This window comes from Larus michahellis, chromosome 9 (genome assembly GCF_964199755.1).
Source record: "Larus michahellis chromosome 9, bLarMic1.1, whole genome shotgun sequence".
NCBI classification, from domain to species: domain Eukaryota; kingdom Metazoa; phylum Chordata; class Aves; order Charadriiformes; family Laridae; genus Larus; species Larus michahellis.
This window is the reverse complement of record NC_133904.1, coordinates 47,274,526-47,286,344: the sequence shown is the minus strand read 5'-3', so window position 1 is coordinate 47,286,344 and position 11,819 is coordinate 47,274,526. Positions and strand designations below refer to the sequence as shown.

The following is an 11,819-nucleotide window of genomic DNA, read 5'->3' as shown; positions in this document are numbered from 1 at the left end:
AGCGGCAGACGTCCAGGGTCTGGGGACCTCCTGGATCACCAGGTCCATCCTTGAGCTTGGGATGGTTGGTAAAACCAGTGCCAGCTGCTGGGATGGGCTGGGAGCCCCTGAGCCCCCCAGAACATGCCCCATCATGGGTGCTGGAGGTGCTGTACGGGCAGAGCTGGCCGCAGTGGGGGTCAGTGGGGGCCATTCAAGCATGTTGTCCCTCCTAGCAGCACCTAATCCATGCCGTTGCTTCCTGCACCTTCCAGGGCACAGCAGTGTGAGGACAAGCCCGCCTGGGGGGTGGCAGGCATTGCATGGGGGTCCTGGTGAATGGCCAGAGGGTCATGGTGATCTGGGGGTGCTGAGAGCCCCCAGCACAGCCCGAGGGGCTGCTTGGAGCTGGGGGTACCCCTGTGCTGCTGCTCTCCCAGCCCTGCCCTTACACCGGGGCTCCAGGAGGTGGATGGGTGCTCCATCTCTGTCACTGCCGTGCGCTTACACCAAGGAGAGAAAATACGTGCTGGCTTTTCTTCAGCATTAAGCAAATCAGTTTGGCTCATTATTTCTGCAAGACCTTTAAAAAAGTACGACCTCCAACTGCAAAAAAGTCAGCCAAAGTGTGAGTCTCAGCAAATCCTCCTCGGGCATGGCAGGGTCATGGGGGGTCTGCCTGCACGCAGCCCCCCAGCGAGGCAGGTTTGGCTTCAGGGCAGGAGCCTGCCTGATGTGGGGGTCCTCCAGCATCGCCCACAGTGGCATCGCTCTGCCCCTCTGCCCACCACCGGTGGCTTTTCTGTGCCAGGGAGATGCCCTCAGGACAGTGGCATCCCTAAACAGCGCAGACGTCGGAGCTGTAACACCTCCCTGGAAGGCAGCAGCCCCAAGATGAGCCTGCGCCTCTTCTGCCATGTTTATGCAGAGATCTATAAACTCATCCCAGAGATTCCTGGGACTGCAGTCAGATGGTGTCTGTAGGCCAGCGACAGTTTATTTCCTTATATATAAGAAAACATACGGATTGCAAGAGCAAAATGGCTCCCAAGTTCCATTCCTCTTCCTTTTGTGGGTATATGGCATGTGGCTCTCCTACTGCCGGTGGTGGCAGAGGGGACCCCGGTGCCCCCGCCAGGCAGGTTTCCCTTGGCAGGCACAGTCCCTGTCCCCGTGGGACACCCCAGCCGGGCTGCTGCATTGCTTCTGGTAGCAGGACCTGGCAACGTCCCCTTTGGGACTTCTGCATGACTTAGGGTTTGTTCCTTGGGGCATCAAACCACCAAGGACCTCTCTAGGTCCAGCAGCTCCATAAGAGAGAAGCATGGCTCCAGCAGCCCCGGCTGGCCCAGCTTGGAGGGGTGGTGTGAAGCACCAGCCCCCACCGGGACCGGTGTTGTGATTGATTTGTACACGCGCACTTACACACAGCCCTGCCTCTCCATCACGCTGTACCACATGTGGTTATCGACGGTGGAAAACAGGTGCAGCGCGCTATCGAATCCATATGGTAACCGTTTAGTCTCACTTTGCTGCGGGATAAATTACGGCAGAAGGAGCAAGGCAAGAGAGTCAGATCCAGCCAGGGCTGATGGTTTGGAAGTTCTGCAGGTGAACCTTTTTCAGCCCAAACCCTGGTCACACGCTGGTCTGCTCCTGCTGTTATTTCAGGGCTGTTTTCTCCCTCAACCCTGAGGGAAACACCAGCCTCCATCCTCATGACAAATACCCTGAGGTCTTTGCCCAGAAGGTCCAGCCCTGGCTGGGAGCTACTTCTAGGTGGGTGACAACACCTAGGCAGGTTCAGAAGGATTGGAAGCAGCGTGGTTTGTGCGTTTATGCAGCAGCGCAGACCATTTCATGTGCTTCTCAGCCTGCTTTGGGTGAGATGCCGCTCCTGGAGGACTGACCTGCGATCCCCACGCGGTCTGCGGGGACCTCACAGATGCACAAAACCCCACGGTGGGACGATGTGGGATCCTCACACCGGCTGCGAGGTGACCCCACCGTGTGGACTGCAGAGGGGACGCTGCTTTGGCTTTCCCTTTCCACCTCTGATTGCTCTGATCTCCCCCAAACCCACTCCCGCGCATTCGCTGGCTGGTGAAACGGCTGCCTGAAAGAGAAGCGATTCGCACCGTGGGATTTACCTGGGAGAGGAATCCTAAAGCAAACGGAGAGCTCCAGCCAGCTGCCATCAATCCCTCTGTCAGGAGAAACTCTCTTGCTGGTACTGCTGGAGCGAACAATGGACTGACCAGTGCCTGTGTTGGTCACGGTTTGCAAATAACGCACTCCATCAACCAGGCTGCGGAAACCGATGGGCAGCACCAGGCTCGACAGGCCAGGACAGATTATCCCTCTGAGCTATCAGCAAATTTAGGGATGGGGCTTCTCTCAGCACAACTCCTCACGCTGGACACCAGCGCAATAGCAAACACTCTCCATCCCCACCAAACCATCTTGACCCCTCCTAAAAAGCCACCAGGATCCTGTTGTTCACATATTCCTTCCTTCCCTCCCTCTTCCTCTGTATTATTATTTCCAGCCTGGTTGGGGTCTTTTTAACCCCTGGCCTCATGGGCTTACCTTCATCTGAGAGAAGTTTATGGTACAAGATACATGCCCTTGCCCTTTTCAGCCCAGAGAAAGCTTCTCATGACATGACAGAAATCCAAGAAATCAACAACTCTGGAGGTTTGTAATAAGTCTGAATCCTTCCTAAACCCAGACACTCAGCATGAAGAGGGGTCAGTGATCCCCAAGCTCCTTCCCCTCTGCCTTCTGCCATCCGTCTCTAGGCGGATAAAGGGAAGCAGATGAGGCACACTTGGGACACCCAGCTGTTTCAAGGTATGGTCATGGTTTGTGTCATTGGAGCAGGCACTGGGCAGGACTGTGCTCCGGGTGCTCCTCGTGCCGGAGACACAGACCTCCCACCCGGAGACGCCGGGAGTGCTCCCGACATCTCCTGCTTCCTCCGGGGCTCCTCTTCCCAGCTCTGGCCCGTGCAGCGCCAGGGGCAGCAGCAGTTGCAGGGAGTGACCCTCGCTCCCTGCAGGATTCGTCTCACGTGTACACGCGTGTGCGTGCGCGTGGGTATGTCCTGGCAGGCACACGCGTGTCCAAGCAGGAAGGGTTCAGGCTGTCTCACTGACCTTCTTGGAAGCCTCTCTGAGCCAGGACTCTCCCTCTGCTGAAAGGAAGGGCTTGGTAACAGCGTTTAACCCTTGTGGGGGCTTCACCATCACGTGAAAGGGCCCCTGGGACTGCCAGGGAACCAGACCAGCAGATACATCCATCTTCCCTACTTGTAGCCTGCAGGTAAAATAAACACAGCTTCAAAACCACCCATGCAATGTCACTTTGCTTGCTCCCGCGAATTCAGACTCTCACCCTCTCCCTCTGTCTTGTCACTCACACTTAACTCCCTGTCCTCCCTGCCTCTGGCCTCACATCCCTGTCCTGCTTCTTTCCTTCCCACCCGCCTGTTCCCCACCTCTTCCCGGCATGGTGGCAGCACCCTGCGGAGCCGCCGGCATGGCCGGGGTGCAGGGCGGGGGGAGGCTGAGCCTCAGCTGGGGCTCCGGGGAGGACGGAAACGTTTCGGAGCTGCCCAAGGAGTCTGCTGCCAAGGCCCATAAATAAGGCAACCCTGTTTGCTTTCTCCTTGTCCGGCCCTGTGCAAATATTTACTGCCCCGGTGACCCGTGGAGGCAGCGCAGGCAGCAGCCGATGGGAAGCAGCAGCTCTGCGAGGGGTCGCTGGCGCGGGAGAGGCATCTGCTTTGCTCCAGCCCTGGGGATCTCCGGTCTTTGCACAACCGTAGCAATTTAGCAGGGAGTATTAAAACCTCACCGGCTGCTTTGAGGACCTCATCCTGAGTCCATCGGATTCTTTCTGAATGACTTTAGGCTGCGATTTTCCAGGGTGCAGGGTATGGAGGGGAACACTGGCAGGTTGATGAAGGAGCACGGCACACAGAAGGGGCACGGAGCCTCCTGCCATCCTCTCCCCGGCTCAGGAGCTGGGCAGCACTCGGGCAGGGCTGGCATTAGTAAAGGACATTAGCTCTCTGCGCAGCCCCAGAGTTGTACCTGTGAGCGATTCGCATCCCTCGTGCCGGAGGGTGAGAGAAGTCTGTCAACACCAACGTAACGCACTCGTAGTGGGAGATGTGCGCGTAAGGCTCTGTCCGGGGAGGTTCCTCAGTTTCACCCAGTGCTCTGCACATCTCACCATCCCTTCCTTGCTCTCTCCGTCTGCACATGTCTCTCCCTCGCTCGGTCACTCTGGGCACATGTTTTCCCTCCTGCCCCGTTTGTTGGCCAGTGGCCCGCTTTTTAATGTAAAGATAAGCCTGCACATCTGCTCAGCTTCGTGGGGGAGTGCAGTACCCACAGAGCGCAGTGCCAGCCCCCCGGCCAGCAACAGGCACGTCAGGCCTCAGAGCATCTCCCACCTTTTGAGACGAACAGGGTGAGTGGGGAGCAGCAGGTCAGACAGGAGAGCAGAACCACGCTCCCGGTTTGCTTTTCCTGCTATCACCCTCTGGTGGGTACGTGCCCTGGGGCGATGGTGGAAGGGAAAGGGTTAATTGCCTCCCTCTGGCTAAGGAATGCTGTAATCAACTGGCCCAATTGGGATTTGCTGGTGGGAGGGCTGGGCCAGCTGCAGGCTGTGTATTTATTGCAGGGAGGAGGCTGATGGAAGGTTTGACTGATGGTGGGTTTGGCTGATGGTCACCTTAGGGTGAGTTGTTGGGACCAGGGTTGGTGTGAGTTCCTCTCCTCTTGGGTGAGGGACCCTGGCCTTCTGCTATGGCTGAAGGAGCTCTGCCTGATTCGCTTTGCCTTTAGCAAAAGTGTGCTTTTAGCTTGATTTTTCTGTTTATCCCTGCAGCCAAGTTTCTTTGTGGATGAGCAGGGGCTGGATACAGCTCCAGCAGTGACTGCAATTCAGATGGCACCATTGGAGGGATAGAGATGTCTTGTCTGTCCTGGTAAGTCTGCCCTTGGTCTTTCTTTCTTCTGACCCGCTGCGTTATGTGTGTTTCTCTGTAATCTTCCTACAAGGGAGTTGGGAATCCATGAAAATATGAAATGTCCTCCTTGCCCTTTCAGTGTCCCCAGTGCTGGCAAGCTCCACATCCAGCCAGACCTGTGGCCGAACAGATTCACTAACAGCTTTCTTTTGTAATATCTCAGCCTGGAGAAGTTAATTATCTCCAAATATTGAAAAGGGCAGATGGATTCTGTAGGATTTACTTGGCTGTGTAATTTTGGTGCCCTAGAGATGCTATTTGGTCTGGCTGCGATGAGTGACACATCATTGCACCAGGGCGCAAATGTCACTTGAGTATATTACTTCCTCCTTCTCCTGTTATTTGCCCACCAGGGAGAACTGTCTCTTCCAGGCTGGCCCGGCTGTGTTGAGACTGCTAATGTTCTTTCTCACCTAGCCCTCTCCACTCTGCTCTGTGGCTATCTGAGGACGTATCGGAGGCAGGTTTGCAAACTTCCACCCTGTTTTTAATAGCCAAAGTTCTGGGACTGGAAGGCAGAGCAGCAGATCGAGTGCTTCTGGCTCAAGCTGATGTACAAATGTTGGGAAAAGCTTCTGAGCCGCATCCTGTGTGTGGATGCAATGAGAGGCCGGTTATTCCCTGGGGGCTGATGAGGAGTCCTTGCTCCAGCTGGCTGGAAGATGGCCCTTCTCAGCCCCTCTTTCATCACTCCCATTCCTCGAACCTCCTCTCAAGGGTTTTGGGGAAGTCTGTGCTAATGCTCTGGCAGAAAAATGAGGGGTGGGGTGTGAAGGCTTTCTTTCCCTGGGGGGAGTGTGTTCCCCCTCTCTGGATCTGGGGAGCGCCGGCTGCGGGAGCCGGGCTTGGCTCTCCTTTCCCTGCCCGCTGCTTCTGCCATAGTGGTGCAGGACCCACCTGTTTGCAGTCACCCAGCCTGGGTTGCATTTAGGGACCAGATGTTTTGATGTGATGCCCAGACTAGAGATAAGTTCTCCTTTATTATTGTGTCTCGTTCGTCTCTCCGTGCTTTGTTTCAAGCAGCGCAAAGTTAAATGTGCCATCGCATTATCAGCGTGCTCAGCCCAGAAACTAAATAGAGATGTTCCCAGTGAACTCACTTTAATCTCAGTTTGTTTGCCAAGCAAAGCAATCTCCCCATGCAGTTATGGCTCTCAGAAGTGGCCGAGGTGGAGGTGACTGCTAAAAAGGAGACAGGCGCATAGATTTTTCTTGTGTGCTCGGGTTTAATGCAGGAGGTGAACTTTGGGGGACCTTTGCAACACTCCACTTCTGTTTATAGGCAGAGGTTGACTTTTGTGTTTGGGGGATCTGGGTCAAATAGCTAAAGGGCCTGTCTTCGAGGGTTTACCAATTGTTGGAGTTGATTGAATAGGACTGGGGAGGGCAGTGACCACAATGCTTCCCTCCTAGCCTCCAGCTGGTTTGACTTGCAATGCAAATGTTTTCTCCTGTCACCTCTTAATGATCCTTTTTCCCCTTGTGGGTGTATAATTTCCCCTGGAAGTCTCCAGTGAATGGTTTCCATCACAGTTATTTGTCCCTTTCTTTTCAAGTCTACCCCGACTTCTATAGAATTGCAGACCTGGCATGATTTGGGGTGGGAGTAGATTGAATTGCAGTATTTCATCTCGGGCTGTCAAGTGAGCCTGCATTTACCTTCCGTGGGGCTGACAGCGAGGAGACATCAAACCTGCTGGGATATATAAAGCGAGCTGACAAGTGGCCCGGTTTGCAGAGCGGAGCTTTTGCTCCGAAGCGTGTTCTGGGTGAGCAGCGTCGCTCCCCAGGCCAGCGGAGAGGGGCCTGGGATGGAGGAGGAGAAAGGAATGCTTGGCTCAGTGGAGCCGGGGAGGAAGGGGAGAGCGAATGCTCTTCTGGGGGATACTATTGGAAAGACATCATAGCAGAGTTCATAAATCCACGGGGCTTCTCACGGCTGAGGCTTGATTCATCTGCACATCAAAGGAGACCAACAGCCCCTCGGTGAGGCTGCAGGAGTCGGGGGAAGAGGGGGTTGGCTGAAGGACCCGGCCCCTGCACATCACCCCGAAACACATGTGCTTCGAAACCCCTCGCAGGCAACAGGCAGCGGTGGAAAACGCACCCCCTGCGGTCTGCGATGGGTTACCTACATGTGCTTGGGGTCTACTCCACGCCTGGGATGACAGACATTATAGTGCTGGCTGGAAAACACTGCCGGCATCGGTGTGATTTTACAGTGCTCTTCTGCTGCCTGTGCAAAGATGCAACCCCAAAAAAGATGCTGGCTGCAGAGGCAGGGCTCTGGAGAAACGTCTGTGGTCCCAGTGAGTGACAACCACGTGGCTGAGCTCTTCGGTCAGGTCTGCCCTGCTCCTTAGCTGGAAGGTCCTTCTAGATGAGGGAGCTGCAGGATGCCACCCCCTGGAATTGGGGGTTTGTGTACTGGAAGCTTAATTCAAAATTCAAAGGGTCATGTGGATTTATGGAGAATATGGGGCATGGCTGAGCAGTACACCAACCCTGGGCTGGCATGTCACTGTTCCCATGTATATTACACTGAATTCAGCCTGGAGGCTCCGAGGAGACCTTATAGTGGCCTACCAGTATCTTAAGGGGGCTACAAGAAAGCTGGGGAGGGATGTTTTAGGATGTTGGGTAATGGTAGGACTAGAGGGAATGGATTAAAACTAGAGATGGGTTGGTTCAGACTGGACGTGAGGAAGAAGCTCTTCACCATGAGGGTGGTGAGACACTGGAACAGGTTGCCCAGAGAGGGGGTGGAAGCCCCATCCCTGGAGGGGTTCAAGGCCAGGTTGGACGGGGCTTGGAACAACCTGATCTAGTGGGAGGTGTCCCTGCCCAGGGCAGGGGGGTTGGAACTGGATGATCTTGAAGGTCCCTTCCAACCCTAACAATTCTATGAATTATTGAGCACCAGCGCTACTGTCTTCTCTCTGTGCTCCCTGTGTGAGAAAGCTGAGGTGCGCCAGAATTCTCAGTTTAGCATGAGAAAAATGCTAACAAAACACCACTGTATTGCTTGAGACCCTAAAACTGGTCAGTCCGAAGCTGTACCTTGCTCAAGCAGGGCCAGGGCTGTGCGAGGTGGTCTTTCTCCGAGGACACCTGTCTGCTGCGTCAGCTCAGGGATCTGCTTTGCTGCTTTCCTTAGTGTCCAGGACAGGCGTCTCTCCTCCCCGTGACATCTGCCATTGCCTCGCGGGAGACAGGACCTGCTCGCTGCTCTCTTCCCTCTGAAATAAGGTGGAAGAGCTTGTTGCTGATGGGCTTCGGGCTCCTGCCTCCTTTCCCGTCTCAGGGCCAGTGTCAGGTCTGTCGATAGGAGAGGGCAGCCTTGACAGGAGATAAAGCACGTGCCATGTTTATTGACCGCTGCTTCTACAGGGGAACTAAACCTTTCCTCCCTGGGGGCCTGTACTGCTGATTGATACTTAGGCAGCCTCTTGCTGTGTGTTTTTCTCCTCCCTGACAGTGTTTCTGGAGCAGGCGGTGTGGGCAGAGGGAGCTGCTGAACCAAAAAGCCACTTTTCCCAAGCCCCAGGCTGAAATCCCCGCTGCTCTGGGGAGGAGGGGGGGGAATCTTGTTTTCAGTCCTGGAGGGAAATGAAAAGCGGGGTTTGTGCAGCAAGGTGTGGGTCCCGCAATGGGAGCGGAGCCCCAGGGGCTGTGCACGGTGTCTTCAGCGCAGTCCGGCGGGTCGGGCGGGTCCAGACATACTGTGACACTTGTGCAAGGACTGGGTTTCCAACATCTCCATTTTCTTCGGACCTAAATGGAGCAAGATAGCAAAGGCCCTTTGCTCCCATGGAAAATATAGCTCAGTTTTTGGTGTGGCTGTATCTTGAGAGGATAGATTTAGGGGTACAGCAGGCTTCAAAGCAGCTCCCATCCCATTTCCCTAATTCCTGATGGGAATGAGCAGGGGATGTGGCAGCTTTCCAGTGTCTCTGGTGTCCCCTTGAGTCTCTCCCCTCATCCATCAGGTGAAGGACGGGAAGGTATTCTCGCTCTTGCCAGCCCACCATGTCCTATAATCCTCCTGGGGGTGCAAGGCAGGGTTTGAACCCGGAGCTTCTATAACTTTGGGTGTTAATGGTTGTTGAGATCCTTTAAAACCTTTGAGCCTCAAAGGCTCCCAGAGAATTTGACAAAGCCCAGTCCAGGGTTCACCTTGTTGCCAAAATACAGCCAGTTCTGGGGATGGAGCGACACCAGGGTTAATGCACGTGCTCTGTGATGAGAGGGAAACAACTGTCTCAACACAGAGCAAGCTGCTAGCGGAATACTGGGAAGGACCCACCTGAAATATCCCTTGTCAGGGTTTGGGTCAAAGCATGAGGAACTTGCAGTCCTCGAGGTGGTCCCTCCCACGGCACAGTAACCTGCAAAACCCGCTGCTGTGGCAGCTGGGGACCCCATGAGCCATCACTGATGCGATTTCTCCTGTCCTGGCCCCAGCTTTTGGGTACAAAGATGCCCGGAGCCACCAGAGATGCTGTGGCTTCCCCTAGCAGGAGCTTAGCGCTTCTTCCAGCAGTTCTTCTCTCCTCTTACACTTTCTTCAAGTAGAGAAAGCATCGCTGGAGGAGAAGGCTCTATAAATCAACCTGCTTTATTGCCATGCACTGTTAAACTACTGCTGCATTTCACCCTGGAGATGGCTGCATTTGAGTGCAGGATGAATTGATTTCTGTATACCAAAGGTCAAATCTCGAGCTTCTGACTTAGTTCTTACTTAGTCCGTACAAAGACAAAATCCCCATTGAAGCAAGCGTTTGGATATCAGCTGCTCTATAAATAACACAGAACTAAGTGAAAACTAAGCCAGGCTCTGAAGCTTGCAAAGTGCTTGGGGATCCTTGGAAATGGATGGTCCCGGGGTAACTTCTGATTTTAGCAGCAAAGGAAAGAACAGAGGCTCGGCTCACAAAGTGGGGAGTGTTCTTTTTCTTTTTCAGCTCTTCTGCAGCCTGACTTCCTCTTTTTGACAGAGGAATCCCTGAGAAGTGCAGCCTTGCTCCGAGCTGTTTGGTCTGATCACCTCACAGGAGCTTTTTAGCACTGGGAGGATTCAGACGGGAAGGAGTGCGGCAGGCAGATGAAATCTCGCATTCCCGCTGCCCTCTGCATTCCCCTGCTCTGTGTTTCACTGCATCCAGCTCTTTTTCCGAGTTTGGTTTTCTTTTCCCCAAGGGAGGCAGTTAGCTTAATGAGCTAACGCTCCTCTGATTGTTTCTGGAGATGCAGGCAGTGCCCCATCTCCACTGCTGGCCTTGCTCGGATCCTGCCAGATAAATCATGCTGATTTAAAATTGATCGTTCTGGGATGTGGAAGAAAGTGGAGTGGGCGGATTTACCCCATTAGGGTGCATTGATCACCATTACTGCGTGTAATCAGGGTTAATCTCAGGATTAATTGGGGGGATTTGCTGATGGAAACGATCGGCAATTTGTGTTAGTTACTGCTCTATTCGCCTCTAATGGCTTAATCAGATTACAAATTAAAAGTGGCTTCTTCCAGAGAATCTCCCTGGACTTCAGCAGGAGCCAGAGCAAGAGGAGAGAGAGGCACATCCAGAGCATATGGTTTGCAACTCCGAGCTCAATTACCCGGACAGGAGGATGGATGGATGAATGGAAGATGGAAGAGCTCTGCAGCACCCACGGGGAGCCCTGGGCTGGGGCAGGGGGAGCCCCCCCAGGCTCCAGGGCCAGGGTGGCTGCAGCAGGCTCCAGGTGCCCGCTCTGCCCTTGCGAATTGTCAGCTGGGAACACAAAAAGGGTGTGTGGGGAGTTGATATAAATGCATTTTATTTAAGGATTTCCCTAGGGGGAAAAGAAAAACATGCAGCCCTTGGTTTGACTTGTGCAAGGTATGGGATGCGGAGCTGGCACGGGCTGCTCTCCGCACGCTGGCACCAGCAGAAGTAGCGCTCGGGCCATTTTGCCACGGGAAAACATTTTAGGACGGAGCAGGAAGAATTTAAACTTGGAGCAAACCATTAAAACAGTGATTCCACAGCAAATAAATTAAGGCTGATGAGCTGAGACTGGTTAAACTAATGATGGAAAGGGGTCTTGTCCTGGAAAGAGATTCATCTAGCAGGAGCGGAGCTGAAAGCATCTGAACTCTATTAGCTTAGTAGATTATAAAGCCAGAAGGGTCTCCCTGCGAACACCTCGGCTGAAAGGATGCAGGAGAGGGGCCTCGCAGCAGCAGCAATCACCTGGGGATCCACCACCCACAGAACAGGCCGTAACTGGGAGAAATTAGGAACTGTCAAGTGCAGCTCTCCTGTGAAAAGGCAAAAAAAAAAAAAAAATCTTTTATTTGGAAGTGCACTGCCATCAATTTACCTCAACAGATGGGGCTGGTTATAAGCGGGGAGGGCTCAGTCTCACCTCATTCCTAATCTGTGCTGATATCGATTGAGTTTTTGATACGTGACAGTCAGATATAAGTGCTGGAGATCTATTTATTCAGCTATTTATAAAGACATTAGCAAACCTGAAGGGGGGGGGGGGAAGGAAAGTGAATGTTTCAAGTGGCTGCTGACAAGTTAGAGCAGTTTAATAAATCACTCCTAACAAACTACCTTGCGTGTGTGCTGAGAAATGCCACTGACTTCTTTAATAAGCCATTCATGATGAAACAGGCAACACTTAAAGAACAGAAATTCATTTGCGGGGCTTGTTGATGTGTTCTGACTGCTTCCCTGCTGTAAATTACTCGCCAGGTATGTCTGCGTTGGTGTGTGCTATCCCGCCTGTGTATAAATCCGTTGGTAGA

The 11,819-nt window shown here is 53.6% G+C and overlaps 1 long non-coding RNA gene across 1 annotated transcript; it reads left to right on the top strand.

Moving 5' to 3' along the window:
* The first annotated feature begins 4,704 nt into the window (after nt 1–4,704).
* Nucleotides 4,705–11,602, top strand: LOC141748903 (uncharacterized). The gene is made up of 3 exons (XR_012589136.1): nt 4,705–4,731; nt 4,882–4,981; nt 10,551–11,602. It is a non-coding gene; the product is annotated as an uncharacterized LOC141748903 (long non-coding RNA).
* The last annotated feature ends 217 nt before the right edge of the window (nt 11,603–11,819 follow it).